The following is a 13,522-nucleotide window of genomic DNA, read 5'->3' on the forward strand; positions in this document are numbered from 1 at the left end:
AGGGAGTTTATCACATAACCAGCTGTCATCTCTACACATTTCTGGTTTCAACCTTAGCTTGCATTTCACTTTTACATTCCCCTTGGCATCTGTTCTAAACCTTGTGACTTTGCTCAATCCCCTAGCATCTCCCCAGCTCCTTCATTCAGCAGAATGATACTGTTGGCTACTTTATAGAGAAAATAGAAAACATCAGGGATGAACCTTTATTTAGCCATTTTCACTTCCTTTCCTCCTGTTTCAGAAGTGTTTCTCTTCCTTCTTGGGATGATCCTATTTTTATTCTATTGATTTCTCCCTCTGCTCTGGAGTCTTCAGTCTTCCTTTCCTAAAACATAATTCCTAAAAGTGTAGTCCTCACTTCTTCTGCACTTCCTCAATGTCCATTCATTCAATGGGGTCTGATCTAGCCTCCTCTCCTCTTTTGAGACTTCCAGCAGATTCTAAACCTGGGGGCACATCTTTCTTGACCCCTCTGAGCATACCCCGCTCCTCTAAACTCTCTTTTACCTATGTGGCTCTGATATGGATACCACTCAGTTTTGAATCCCTTTCTTCTCTTTCAACCTCTTTTGCCCCTTTGCTTGGCTCTTTACCTTGAAATGTTGATGTTCTCCAGCATTTTCCATTCTTGGTCCTCAACTTTTCTGTCTTTACACATCAGGAAAGCACATGCTTCATCACAAAGGGGATAGTTTCCACCCAGCTCTACACAAGTGCTGCCGTGGCAGAATGCTGACCCAGTGTGCCAGATTTCCCCATTTTTCAAGAGAGGTCAGACATCCCAGTGTTTTATGTGAAACACCTCAACTTTTAAATATTGATTATGGAGTGAACATTTTACAAAACACCGTGCAGCGCAAATAAAACATGGATGTTCCTCTTGGGGGTTATTTTCTTCTCTTATTCGACTGCTACCAGCAGTTTATGAAATACTTTTTATCAGCAATAGTAGCTCACACTTATTGAGTTCTTTCCATGTCCCAGTCACTTTTGTAAGTGGTTTGTATGTATTAACTCACTTAATCGTCACAAGAACAAGGTGCTCTTACTATCCTTGCTTTACAGATGAGCCAACTGAGGCAGAGAGATGGACAATTTTGTCCTGGTCTCAGAGGTACTGAGTTTAAGAACGATGATTCACCTTCAGGTGGTCCTGAAGCTCAATATTTTAAGCAATACAGTCTACTGCTTTCCCCCCACTCAACAGATAAGAAACCTAGGCGCAGAGAGGTTAAATCGTTTTCCCAAGATCACATCTGTGGTAAGTGGCCAAGCAGGTATTTAACCTATCATCACACGAGATAGTCACTTGCACTCACTACTGTTCTATAATTATTTATTTCACCTGTTCTTAGACTAGGACAGGGCAAACAGCTGTAAAACGAGTTCCTTGGAGATTCAAAACATCCATTGGCTTCCATTAGTGACTTCATTCACTTCGCATGACAATCCCTAGGTAAGATAATAGCCAACATTTAATCAGCATTTCCATGTGACACTTTTCCGGTGATAATGTTAAGTACTCGATATGCATGATCTCTTTTAAACTTCAGGAACACTATTTCGTAGGGACTATTTTATCCCCATTTAACGGAAGAAGAAACTGAGGCTCCCAGTGGCTCCGTTACTTGCCCAAGATCCCGCAACTAATAAAAGCGACAGGGCCAGGATTCTAGCTCAGCCTATATGACAACAAAGCCCTCATTTTTGTCCATGAGGTCATATTGTCAGTTCTATAGATGAGGAAACTGAGGTCCAGGACAGGGCGCTAGTTTGTGCCCGCAAAATTGCGGGCATTAAGGGGGTCAAAGGCTGCACTCTTGCTCTTCCTCTTCTTCGGCCGGGCGGTGCCACTGCAGTGCGGAAAGAGGAGGACAAGCGGGACGCCCCCGCCCGTAACGGTACCGAGCGCCGACGGGGAAGCTTGCTGCACCCATACGTTTACCACTCAGGCCCACTCGGGTCGCGACTTACAGAGCCGAAGACACCAAGGCAACGGCGCGAGCGGGAGAATCGGAAGTGCGTCAGTAGATGGGCGGGAAGAATCTGCTGGCGAAGGCCAATGGGAGCTGCGAGTTTGCCTTCGCCCCGCCCCGAGGGCGGACCCGAATCCACTTTTCGGCCGTCACTACCAACAAAATCTCTGGGCGGCCCTTGGGTGTCGTGGCGGGTAATCCGGGGTTCGGGGACGGGAGGCTGATAGGGAGGGAAGGAGGCAACTCGGGAGGCGAGGGGAGCGTGAAAGGTGGGGCTCGGCGAGGCAGCAAGTCGGGTCAGCCCGGGGTCGGTGACGCGTGTGGAGCTGGGGACGCGGGAGGGCTTGGGACTTCTCTTCCCAATTTACTGGGCGGGAAACTGAGTCCGGAGAGGGTACGCCGACGCAGGTTGACTAGGATCTTCGTCCCAGCAACACGCAGAAAATTTTGAACCATAATATTAGGTAAAAAGAAAAATACAGAATTCTCTTTGAACTGATTACTTCAGTGGAAAATATGGCCTTTGCTAACTCCCTCTCGGTTTATCTCGCGGTCTTCTATACTGTATTTTATGTCTAGAGTTTCTTTGTACAAGTCCCGGTCCCTGAGACTAGATGTGTCCAGAATAAGGAGTTCCTCGGGCTTTAGAAAGGTAATATGGTGCATATTCCCTATGTGGTGTCATATTCTGTTATCAAATACGTTAATATTTGCACAGCTAAATATTTGCGCGTTTACACTTAAGGGGATAAATAACAGCCAAAAATAGCCTCACTTCAGGTCAGGTCGGGTTTCCAAACTGAAGACAAAACTTCGGTTTTTCAGACCTTTTTACATTTCGGAACTGGAGTTAAGGGACCTGGATCATAGTTTTTTGTTCTCTTGCTAATCTGAACTCTGAGTTCCTCGAGAAGAGACACTGTGCTTTTGTATCCCCATTCTCCATCTGTGTCGCTAACTCTGCGTGTCACTTTGTGTCCCTCTCAGCCTCGGTTTCCTCAGGTGTAAATGGGAACAGTTTTGCCTTCCTCATAAAGTCCGGGTGAGGATTAAATGAGGCCAAGCAAATGAAGCTGTGGCTAACACTTGGAGAAGATGGTTAGGATTGAGATTTACTTCTTCCACATGCATTTCTATTTTAAAATTATTTGGGTGGGTAATACCATTGTTAATATCAACCCCCCTTTCCCCAGTCTCTGTTCACAGAAGCATCTGACATTCTGTATAAAAACAAGCATATCAGTATTTATGTATCTCTTCCATCCCTACTTCCCTACCACTTTTTGTCCAGATTATAGCATACTATACTAATCTGTACCTTGGTCTTCTCATTAACATTTTTTTTTTTTTTTTTGGCTGGCACTTACAAATTTAGATCTTTTTTTATTATGAAACACACTTATAAAAAATCTGTTGAGTTTGAAGGGCAGAAATAAATGGGCCCCATATAGTTTAAGAAACAGAACATTAACCATATCCCCAAGGCCTCCGTTGAATCCTTTTACTCCCCACTCTGAAGGTAAAACCACTGCCCTGAATATTGTGTTACCTGTTCCCTTGGTTTTCTTTGTAGTTTTTACCATCTCTGATGAGTTGAGTGTGTGGTTTTCTAACTTTTGGATCTTATACAAATAGTATCCTAATATATATCTTGTGTGACTTGCTTCTTGCTCATAGCTTTTCGTTTTTGAGATGCATCCTGTGTTGTGTGTAGCTCTACTTCATTCATCTTCATTGCTGTACTGAATTCCATGATATGATTATAATATACTTTATAAAGCTGTTCTGTTGATGGGCACTTGTATTGCTGCCAGAGTTTTGCTGTTACATGGTGCTTCTAGAAACGTCTCCTGGGGAAAACATGGAAATGTTTCTATAAGGTTTTATACCTGTAAGTGGATTTTTGGAGCTATTCAAATTTGCTAGTAATATCAAATTGTTTTCTGAAGTGGTTATATGATTGATACCCTCAGCGTATCAATCATACTTTAAAACGTTTTCCTATCTGGTGGTGGGTAAGACATATTCTTTTGTTATGGTTTTAATACTCATTTACCTGATGACTATTGATATTGAGTACCTTTTGAATGTATTTATTAATCATGTGCACATTTTCCATAAAATTTATGTTGCCTATTTTTCTCTTGCCATTGTTTTTCTCATTGATTTATGAGTTCTTGATATATTCTGGATATGAATCTTTTGTGTCTTATATGTGCTTCAAATGCCTTCAGTTTGTAGCTTGCGTTTTCTCCTTCTGGTGTTTTTGGTGAGCAGAGGTTCTTAATTTTAATGATCACATTTATCAGTCTATTCCTTTATGGTTTATATGCTTTGTATCTTTTTTAAAAACCCTTCCCTACCCTTTGGTCATAAAGGTATGTTGTCATTCCCTTTCTCATGACTTTAATCCTCCAAGAATTGATTTTTGTGTATAGTGTGAGAGAGGGGCCTGATTTCATCTTTTTTAAACATATGGATAATCTGTTGCACATTTTACTGAAAAATTAGCTTTGATCTGGAATTCCGTTTCTCTGGCATATCAACTATCCATACACGTATTTGTTGTGTTCTCTGTTCTGTTCCACTGACTTTTTTTGTCTATCCCTGTGCTAGTCTTGGTATCTGGTAAGACAAGTCCTTCTCTCTGCCTTTGTGTTCTCCCAAAGTGTTTTTGTTTTCTTCAACTTTATATTTTATATGTACATTTTAGAATCATCTTGTCAAATTATGGACACACAAAACCTGTTGGGGTTTTGATTGGAATTGGATTGGATCAATTTGGATTTTAAAGTGGTTACTTTCAATATTTCATTTTTACATGTTTGCTGTAGGCTTTTTTTGGGTACATCATTTTGATAAATAAAGGAACTTACCTTCTATTCCAAGTTTGTTAGAATTTTTAGCCTGAATAAATGTTGAATTTTATCACCTGTATTTTCTGCTTCTTTTAAGATGCCCATATTATTTTTCTCCTTTATTCTATTACTGTGGTGAGTTACACTGGTTTTTGAATGGTAAACCATTGCTGCAATAAACTCAACTTGGTCATGATATATCATCCTTTTTACGTTGCTGTATTTGTTTTGAGAACATTCAGCTTAGGATGATTGCAGCTATGTTTGTGCAAGTTACTGATCTGTGATTTTCCTTTCTTTTGAAGTGCTTGTCAGGTTTTAGTACCGAAGTTATGCCAGCCTCATGAGATGAGTTAGGGGGAGGGCTTGCTCCTTTTCTGACTCTGGGATGGTTTGTGTAAAGTTAAAATTATTTGTTATAGAATGTTTGATGGGATGCCCTGATAAATCCATCCAGACCTGAAGTTTTCTGTGTGAGAAGATGGATTTCCCGCAAACTTTCTTTAATAGTTATGAGACTGTTTAGGTTTTCAAATAACTTACTAATTTTGAATGAATTCTCTATGAATTTGTACATATCTGAATTTTCAGATAAATTGTTATAACGTTTTTTATAATATCATTTAAAAATGTTTGGGTATTAGCATTGTTCCCCTTTTAGTTCCAAATATTGTTTATTTGTAAGTTTTTTCTCTTTCTCTCTTTTGGCAAATCTTTGTCATTTCCGTTAAGTTTTTCCTGAGAGCAATTTTAGTTTTATTGATCTTCTCAGGTATATGTTTATTTTCTATTTCATTGATTTCTGCTCTTTATTATTTCATTACTTTAACTTTCTTTGATTTAATTTGCCGTTCTTTTTGTTACTTCTCAAGATGGATGCTTAGCTCATTAATCTTCATGCTCCCCTCTTTTAAAAACTTAAATATTTAAGCTATGAATTTCCCTTGACTGCTTTAGTTGCTTCCTCCCAGTTTAAAGTATATTTTGTTATTGTTCAGTTCAAAATATTTTCTAATTTGATCATGGGTTATTTAGAAGTGTGTTTTTAAAATTCTAAACAAAAGGGATTTTTCTAGTTATTTTTTTGTTAATGGTTTCTAACTTTATCACATTGTGGTCAGAGAACATGGTTTGATGAGACCAGTCCTCTAAGTTTTGCTAAAACTTAATTTCTGGTTCAGTGTGTGGCAATTTGCATAATTGTTCTGGACCTGCTTAAAAATTCTGTATGCTGTAGCTATTGGGTGCAGTGTTTTATGCATGCCCATCAGATTAAGCGATTTGCTTGTGTTGTACAAACCTTTGCTAATCTTACTGAATTTTTGTTCACTTTTTCAGTGATCTACAGGGGTATGTTAAAATCCCCCCTCTGGTTGTAGATTTGTATTTTTGTGTTGTTTATCTTTATAGTTGTGACGATTTTTGCCTTAACTGTTTTGAGGCTCTGTATCTTTGTGTTGTTTATCTTTATAGTTGTGACGATTTTTGCCTTAACTGTTTGGGGCTCTGTTACTAGGTGCGTAACATTTTAGATTGTTGTCTCTTCTTGGGAATTGACCCTTTAATTATTTTGCAGTGACCTGTTTGATCTCTGTTAATGTAATTTTGCTCTAAAGTCTATTTTGCCTCATATTATTGTAGCTGCAGTGGCCCACTTTCAGTTATTTTGCAGAGTATCTTTTTCTACCCTTTTACTTTTAATCTTTCTGTGTTCTTGTGTTTTAGAAGTAATTTTTATAATTATACAGCTAAATTTTATTCATTATCCACGTTGGCAAGTTCTTTATCTGTTCTGACAGTCCTTGTCTTTTAAACTGGAACATTTAGTCCATGTTGTTCATTTTTATTATCAATCTAATTGCATTGTTTAAAAACTGCTAATTTAGTTTTCATGCTTGTTCTACTGGTTTCTGATTTTAACCTTTAGTTGCTTTTAATCTTGGACATGCTGCAGTTTTGCTATGGTGTGCTTAAGTGGTATATTAATTATTTATCCTGCTTGGGATTTGATAGATGTTTTCAATCTGGGGATTAGTGTCTTTTTATCAGCTTTGATAAGTTCTTCTAGAATTTTGAAAAGACTCATGTTATCCTTTCTTACTCGTCTTCTATGTCCCTAATTTCTCTTTCATAGTTTCCATCTCTTTCTTCCCCTGAGCTATATTCTGGTTAATTTCTTTTGTTCTTTTTTTTTAGTACACAAATTTGTTCTTAAGCTGTGTCCAATCTGCTTTTCTTTTTCTACCTGCAGCTTTTATTTTTAAAATATAATATTTTTATTATTAGAGCAGTTGTAGGTTTACAGAAAAACCATGCAGAAAATACAGAGTTCTCATATACCTCTCTGTTAACATCTTGTATTTATGTGGTATCTTTGTTAGAATTGATGAAAAAATATAATAATAATTGAATTATTAACTATAGTTATATTAGGGTTCACTGGTTATGTTGTACAGTTCTATGGTTTTTTATTTTTAAAAATTTTTGTTCTATTAACATATATATGAGCTAAAATTTCTCATTTTAACCATGTTACACCCAGTGCTTTTAAAAAGCAATTTATTGAGATATATTCACATATCATACAGCCCATCCAAAGTGTACAATCAATGGCTTTTAGTATAATCACAGAGTTGTTCATTCATCACCACAGTCAACTTTAGAACATTTTCATTACTCCAGAAAGAAAAACCCCATACCCCCTAGCGGTCACCTCTCAATCCCTCTTTCCTTCCCCTGCCATACTTAGCCACTAATTTAATTCTGTCTCTATAAATTTATTTATATTTACTTTTTAAATCAATGGAATCATATGATATGTAGTACTTTGTATCTGATTTCTTTGACTTAGCATAGTGGTTTTTAAAAAATTATTATTTTTTTAATTAGACAAGTTTTGGGTTTACAGAAAAGTCATGTAAGAAATACAATGTTCCCATATACCCCCTTGTTGACACTTTTCATTAGTGTGGCAACTTTGTTAGAGTTGATGAAAGAATATGAAAATATTACTGTTAATGATAGTCCATAGTTTATATTAAGTGTATTTTCCCTCATATACCACTCTGTTATTACTACATTATAATAGTGTCGAATAGTACATTTGTTATTCATCAAAGACCATTCTTATGTTTGTACTATTAACCACAGTCCATCATCCACAACAAGGTTCACTATGTTATACAGCCCCTTGTTTTGTCTTCTAATTTTTCTTCTAGTAACATACATGACCAAAAACTTCCCCTTTCAACTACGTTCACAAACATAATTCAGCACTGTTAATTATACTCACAACAATGTGCTACCATCACTACTATCCATTTCCAGACATTTACAACAAACCTAAATAGAAATTTTGCACATATTAAGTGTCTGCTCCCCATTCTCAACCCCTTTCTGTCCCCTGGTAACCTATCTTCTAGAGTCTAACTATATGAGTTTGCTTATTCTAATGCATATCAGTGAGATCCTACAGGATTTATCTTTCTGTGTCTGGCTTATTGCACTCAGCATAACGTTGTCAAGGTTCATCCATGTTGTTGTATGCATCAGGACTTCATTTCCTCTTACAGCTGAATAATATTCCATTGTACGTATATACCACATTTTGCTTATCCGTTCATCAGTTGATGGACAGTTGGGTTATTTCCAACTTTTGGCAATTGTGAATAATGCTGTTTTGAACATTGGTGTGCCAACCTGTCCCTGCTTTCAGTTTTTCCTGAGTGTACGCTTAGTAGTAGGATTGCCAGATCATATAGCAGTTCTATACTTAGCTTCCAGAGGAACCATCAAACTGTTTTCCACAGCAGCTATACCATTTTACATTTCTACCAGCAGTGAATAAGTGTTCCTGTTTCTCTACGTGCTCTCCAACACTTGTAGTTTTCTGTTTGTTTAATAGTGGCTATTCTAGTAGGTGTGAAAATGATATCTCATTGTGGTTTTGAGTTGCATTTCCCTAATAGCTGGTGATGTTGAGCATTTTTTCATGTGCTTTTTAGCCATTTGTATTTCCTTTTGGGAAAAATGTCTATACAGGTCTTTTACCCATTTTTTACTTGGGTTGTTTCCCATTTCGTTGTTGAGTTGTAGGATTTCTTTATATATTCTGGATATTAAACTCTTATCGGATATGTAGTTTCCAAATATTTTCTCCCATTGAGTCAGCTGCCTTTTTACCTTTTTTACAAAGTCCTTTGAAGCACAAAAGTTTTTAATTTTGAGGAGGTTCTATTTGTCTATTTTTTCTTCCCTTTCTTGTGCCTGGGGTGTAAAGTGTAAGAAACCACCACCTACCACAAAATCTGTATGGCCCATGGCTCTTATAATTAGGTCTTTGATCCATTTTTAGTTAATTTTTCTATATAGTGTGAGATAGGGGTCCTCTTTCATTCTTTTGGCTATGGAGATCCAGTTCTCCCAGCACCACTTGTTGAAGAAACAGTTCTGTCCCAGTTGAGTAGACTTGGCAGGCTTGTCGAATATCATTTGGCCATAGATTATGTGAGGGTCTATTGCTGAACTCTCAATTTGATTCCGTTGGTCAATATATCTATCTTTATGCCAGTACTCTGCTGCTTTGACTACTGGAGCTTTGTAATATGCTTTAAAGTCAGGAAGTGAGAGTCCTCCAGCTTCGTTCTTCATTTTCAAGATGTTTTTGACTATTTGGGGCCCATTATCCTTTCAAATCTGATGACTGACTTTTCCATTTCTGCAAAGTAGACTGTTGGAATTTTGATTGGGATTGCATTGAATCTGTAAATAGCTTTGGGTAGAACTGAAATCTTGAAGATATTTAGTCTTCCGATATATGAACATGGAATGTCCTTCCATTTATTTTGGTCTTCCTTGATTTCTCTTAGTAGTGTTTGCAGTTTTCTGTCTTGGTTAAACTTATTCCTAGATACTTGATTCTTTTAGTTGTTATTGTGAATGGATTTTTTTTCCTTGATTACCTCCTTACATTGTTCATTGCTAGTATATAGAAAGATTATTGATTTTTGCATGTTCTCGTATCCTTTACTTTGCTGAACTTGTTTCTTAGCTCTAGTAGCTTTGCTGTAGATATTTTGGTACCTTCTATATATAGGATCATGTCATCTGCAAATAATGAAAGTTTTACTTCTTCCTTTCCTATTTGGATGACTTTTATTTCTTTTCCTTACCTAACTGCTCTAGCTAGAACTTCTAGCACAATGTTAAATAACTATGATGACAGTGGGCATCCTTGTCTTGTTCTGAGCTCGATGGGAAAGCTTTCCATCTTTCAACACTGAGTATGATGTTACTGTGGGTTTTTCATATATACCCTTTATCATGTTGAGGAGTTTTTCTTCTATTCCTATCTTTTGAATTGTTTTTATCGAGAAAGAGTGCTGGATTTTGTCAAATGCCTTTTCTGTGTCAGTTGAGATGATCATGTGGTTTTTCCCCTTCAATTTATTAATGTGGTATGTTACATTAATAGATTTTCTTGTGTTGAACCACCCTTGCATACTTGGGATAAAACCCACTTGATCCATGGTGTATAATTCATTTAATGTGCTGCTGGATTCAGTTCTCAAGTATTTTGTTGATGATTTTTGCATTTATATTCATTAGAGAAGTTGGTGTGTAAGTTTTTTTTTTTCTTGAAGTGTCTTCATCTGGCTTTTGTATTAGATGATGTCTTCATAGAATGAGTTAGGTAGTGTTCCCTCCTCTTCCATTTTTTTGGAAGAATCTGAGCAGGATTGGTATTAATTCTTCTTGGAATGATTGGTGGAATTCACATATGAAGCTCTCTGGTCCTGGGCTTTACTTTGTTGGGAAGTTTTTTGTGACCGATTCAATCTCTTGTTGAGGTGTTCTGTTGCTTCTAGAGTCAATGTAGGTTGTTTGTATGTTTCTAGGAGTTTGCCCATTTCATCTTAGTTATCTAATTTGTTGGCATATCTCTTTTGAGCCTTTTTATTTCTCTGGAGTCAGTAGTAATATCTTCCAATTTTATTTATTTGCATCTTCTCTTTTTTTTTTTCTTTGTCAGTCTTGCTAAGGATTTATCAAATACATTGATCTTAAAGAATCAACTTTTGGTTTTGTTAGTTCTCTCTATTGTTTTTTTTTTATTCTCAATTTCATTTATTTCTGCTCTAATCTTTGTTATTTCTTGCCTTCTCTTGCTTTGGGATTAGTTTGCTGTTCTTTTTCTAGTTCCTCAAGGTATACAGTTAGGTCTTTGATTTTAGCTCTTCTTTTTTTTAAATGCAATTTTATTGAGATTAATCACATAACATTCAAACATCATTCAAAGTGTACTATCACTTGTTCACAGTATCATCATGTAGTTGTGCATTCATTACCACAATCAATCTTTGAACATTTTCATTACTCCAAAAAGTAAAATAAAGATAAAAATAAGAAAGAACATCCAGAACATCCCATTCCCCTCCTCCCCACTTTGTTCATTTACTTTTTTTTAATACAGTTTAATTGAGGTATGTTCACACACCCTACAGTCATCCACAGTGTACAATTATTCACAGCACCATCATACATTTGTGTGTTCTTCACCAGAATCAGTTTTGAACCTTTTCCTTACTCCAGGCACTGCCTTTGCTGCATCCCATAAGTTTTTTTTTTTTTAACTTTTTTTATTGAGATTGTTCACATATCATACAATTATCCAAAGATCCAAAGTGTACAATCAGTTGCCCATGGTACCGTCATACAGCTGTGCATCCATCATCACAATTTTTTTTTTCAATTTTTAGAACATTTTCATTACTGCAGAAAAGAAAGAAAGACAAAAAAAGGAAACTCAAATCCTCCCATACCCCTAACCACCCTTACCTCCCACGCCCCCATTATGGATTCATAGTTTTGGTATAGTACATTAGTTACTGTTGATGAAAGAATGTTAAAATACTACTAACTGTAGTATATAGTTTGCAGTAGGTATATCTATTTTTTCTATATGCCCCTCTATTAACTTCTAGTTATTGTGTCATACATTTGTTCTAGTTCATGAAAGAGATTTCTCATATTTGTACAGTTAATCATGGACATTGTCCACCACAAGATTCACTGTTTTATACATTCCCATCTTTTAACCTCCAGCTTTCCTTCTGGTGACATACTTGACTCCGAGCTTACCCTTTCCACCACCTTCACACATCATTCAGCACTGTTAGTTATTCCACAACGTGCTGCCATACCTCTGTCCATTTCCAAACGTTTAAGTTCACCCTAGTTGAACATTCTGCTCATAATAAGCAACCACTCTGCATTCTTTAGCCTCATTCTATATCCTGGCAACTTATATTTCATGTTTATGAGTTTACATATTATAATTAGTTCTATCAGTGAGACCCTGCAATATTTGTCCTTATGTGTCTGTCTTATTTCACTCAATATAGTGCCCTTAGGTTTTCTTTATCAACCCATTTTTTTAAGACGGTTTTGTTCACACACCATACATTCTGTCCTAAGTAAACAATCGTTGGTTCCCTGTATTTTCATGTATATATGTATTCAGCACCATCACCACCATCTATGTAAGGACATCTCCATTTCTTCCAGAAAGAAGAAGGAAGAGTGAAAGAAGGTAGAGGGACAAAAGAAAAAGAAAAAAGAAAGAGAGAGAGAGAAAAAAACATGACAGCTAGAAAGCAGCAAAAGGAAAGATAGCATTAAACTAAAGTAGAATAAAGAGTCAGACAGCATCTCCAATGTCAGAAGTCCCATACCCTTCTCCCACATGCCCCCCGCCATATGTATTTAGCTTTGGTATATTGCCTTTGTTATATTAAAGGAAGCATAATACAATGTTTCTGTTGATTTTAGTCTCTAGTTTGCATTGTTTGTATTTTTCCCCCAATCCCACCCTATTTTTAATGCCTTGCAATGTTGACATTCGTTTGTTCTACCTCATGTAAAAACATGCTTGTACCTTTTATTACAATCGTTGAGCACCCTAGGTTTCACTGAATTATACAGTTCTAGTCTTTATCTTTCCTCTTTTGTCCTAAATGGTCCTAACCTTCTCTTTCAACCATCCTCACAATCATCTTTGTTCAGTGTACTTACATTGCTGTGTTACTATCTCCCAAAATTGTTTTCCAAACTTCTCACTCCTGTCTTTTCCTTTCTGTCTGCAGTGCTTCCTTTAGTGTTTCCTGTAGAGCAGGTATCTTGTTCACAAACTCTGTCATTGTCTGTTTGTCAGAGAATATTTTAAGCTCTCCCTCATATTTGAAGGACAGTTTTGTCAGGTATAGGATCTTGGTTGGCGGTTTTTCTCTTTCAGTACCTTAGATATATCACCCCCCTTCTTTCTTGCCTCCATGATCTCTACTGAGAAGTCGGCACAGTCTTATGAAATTTCCTTTGTATGTGATGGATCGCTTTTCTCTTGCTGCTTTCAGGATTCTCTCTTTATCTTTGACATTTGATAATCTGATTATTAAGTGTCTTGGCATAGGCCTATTCAGATTTATTCTGTTTGGGGTCTACTGTGCTTCTTGGATCTGTAATTTTATGTCTTATTCATAAGAGATAGGAAATTTTCATTATTTCCTCTATTGTTTCTGCCTCTTTTCCCTTCTCTTCTCATTCTGGGACACCAGTGACATGTATATTCCTGCATTTTGTTTTGTCCTTAAGTCCCTGGAGATGTTGCTCATGTTTTTCCATTCTTTT

At 36.8% G+C, this 13,522-nt stretch overlaps 1 protein-coding gene across 2 annotated transcripts in view; it reads left to right on the forward strand.

Annotated features, from left to right (window-relative positions):
• The first annotated feature begins 2,048 nt into the window (after positions 1–2,048).
• Positions 2,049–13,522, forward strand: part of NSMCE1 (NSE1 homolog, SMC5-SMC6 complex component) — a 62,257-nt gene continuing 50,783 nt past the window's right edge. Inside the window, exon 1 of one of the 2 annotated variants that reach the window (XM_037814772.1) lies at positions 2,049–2,173. The gene's annotated coding sequence lies outside the window, so the exon portion shown is untranslated. Of the gene's footprint in view, positions 2,174–2,292; positions 2,444–13,522 lie in introns of those variants that run through there. The other variant, XM_037814773.1, reaches the window with a different exon arrangement.

The sequence above is a fragment of the Choloepus didactylus genome, chromosome 21, assembly GCF_015220235.1.
Source record: "Choloepus didactylus isolate mChoDid1 chromosome 21, mChoDid1.pri, whole genome shotgun sequence".
Taxonomy (NCBI): Eukaryota; Metazoa; Chordata; class Mammalia; order Pilosa; family Megalonychidae; genus Choloepus; species Choloepus didactylus.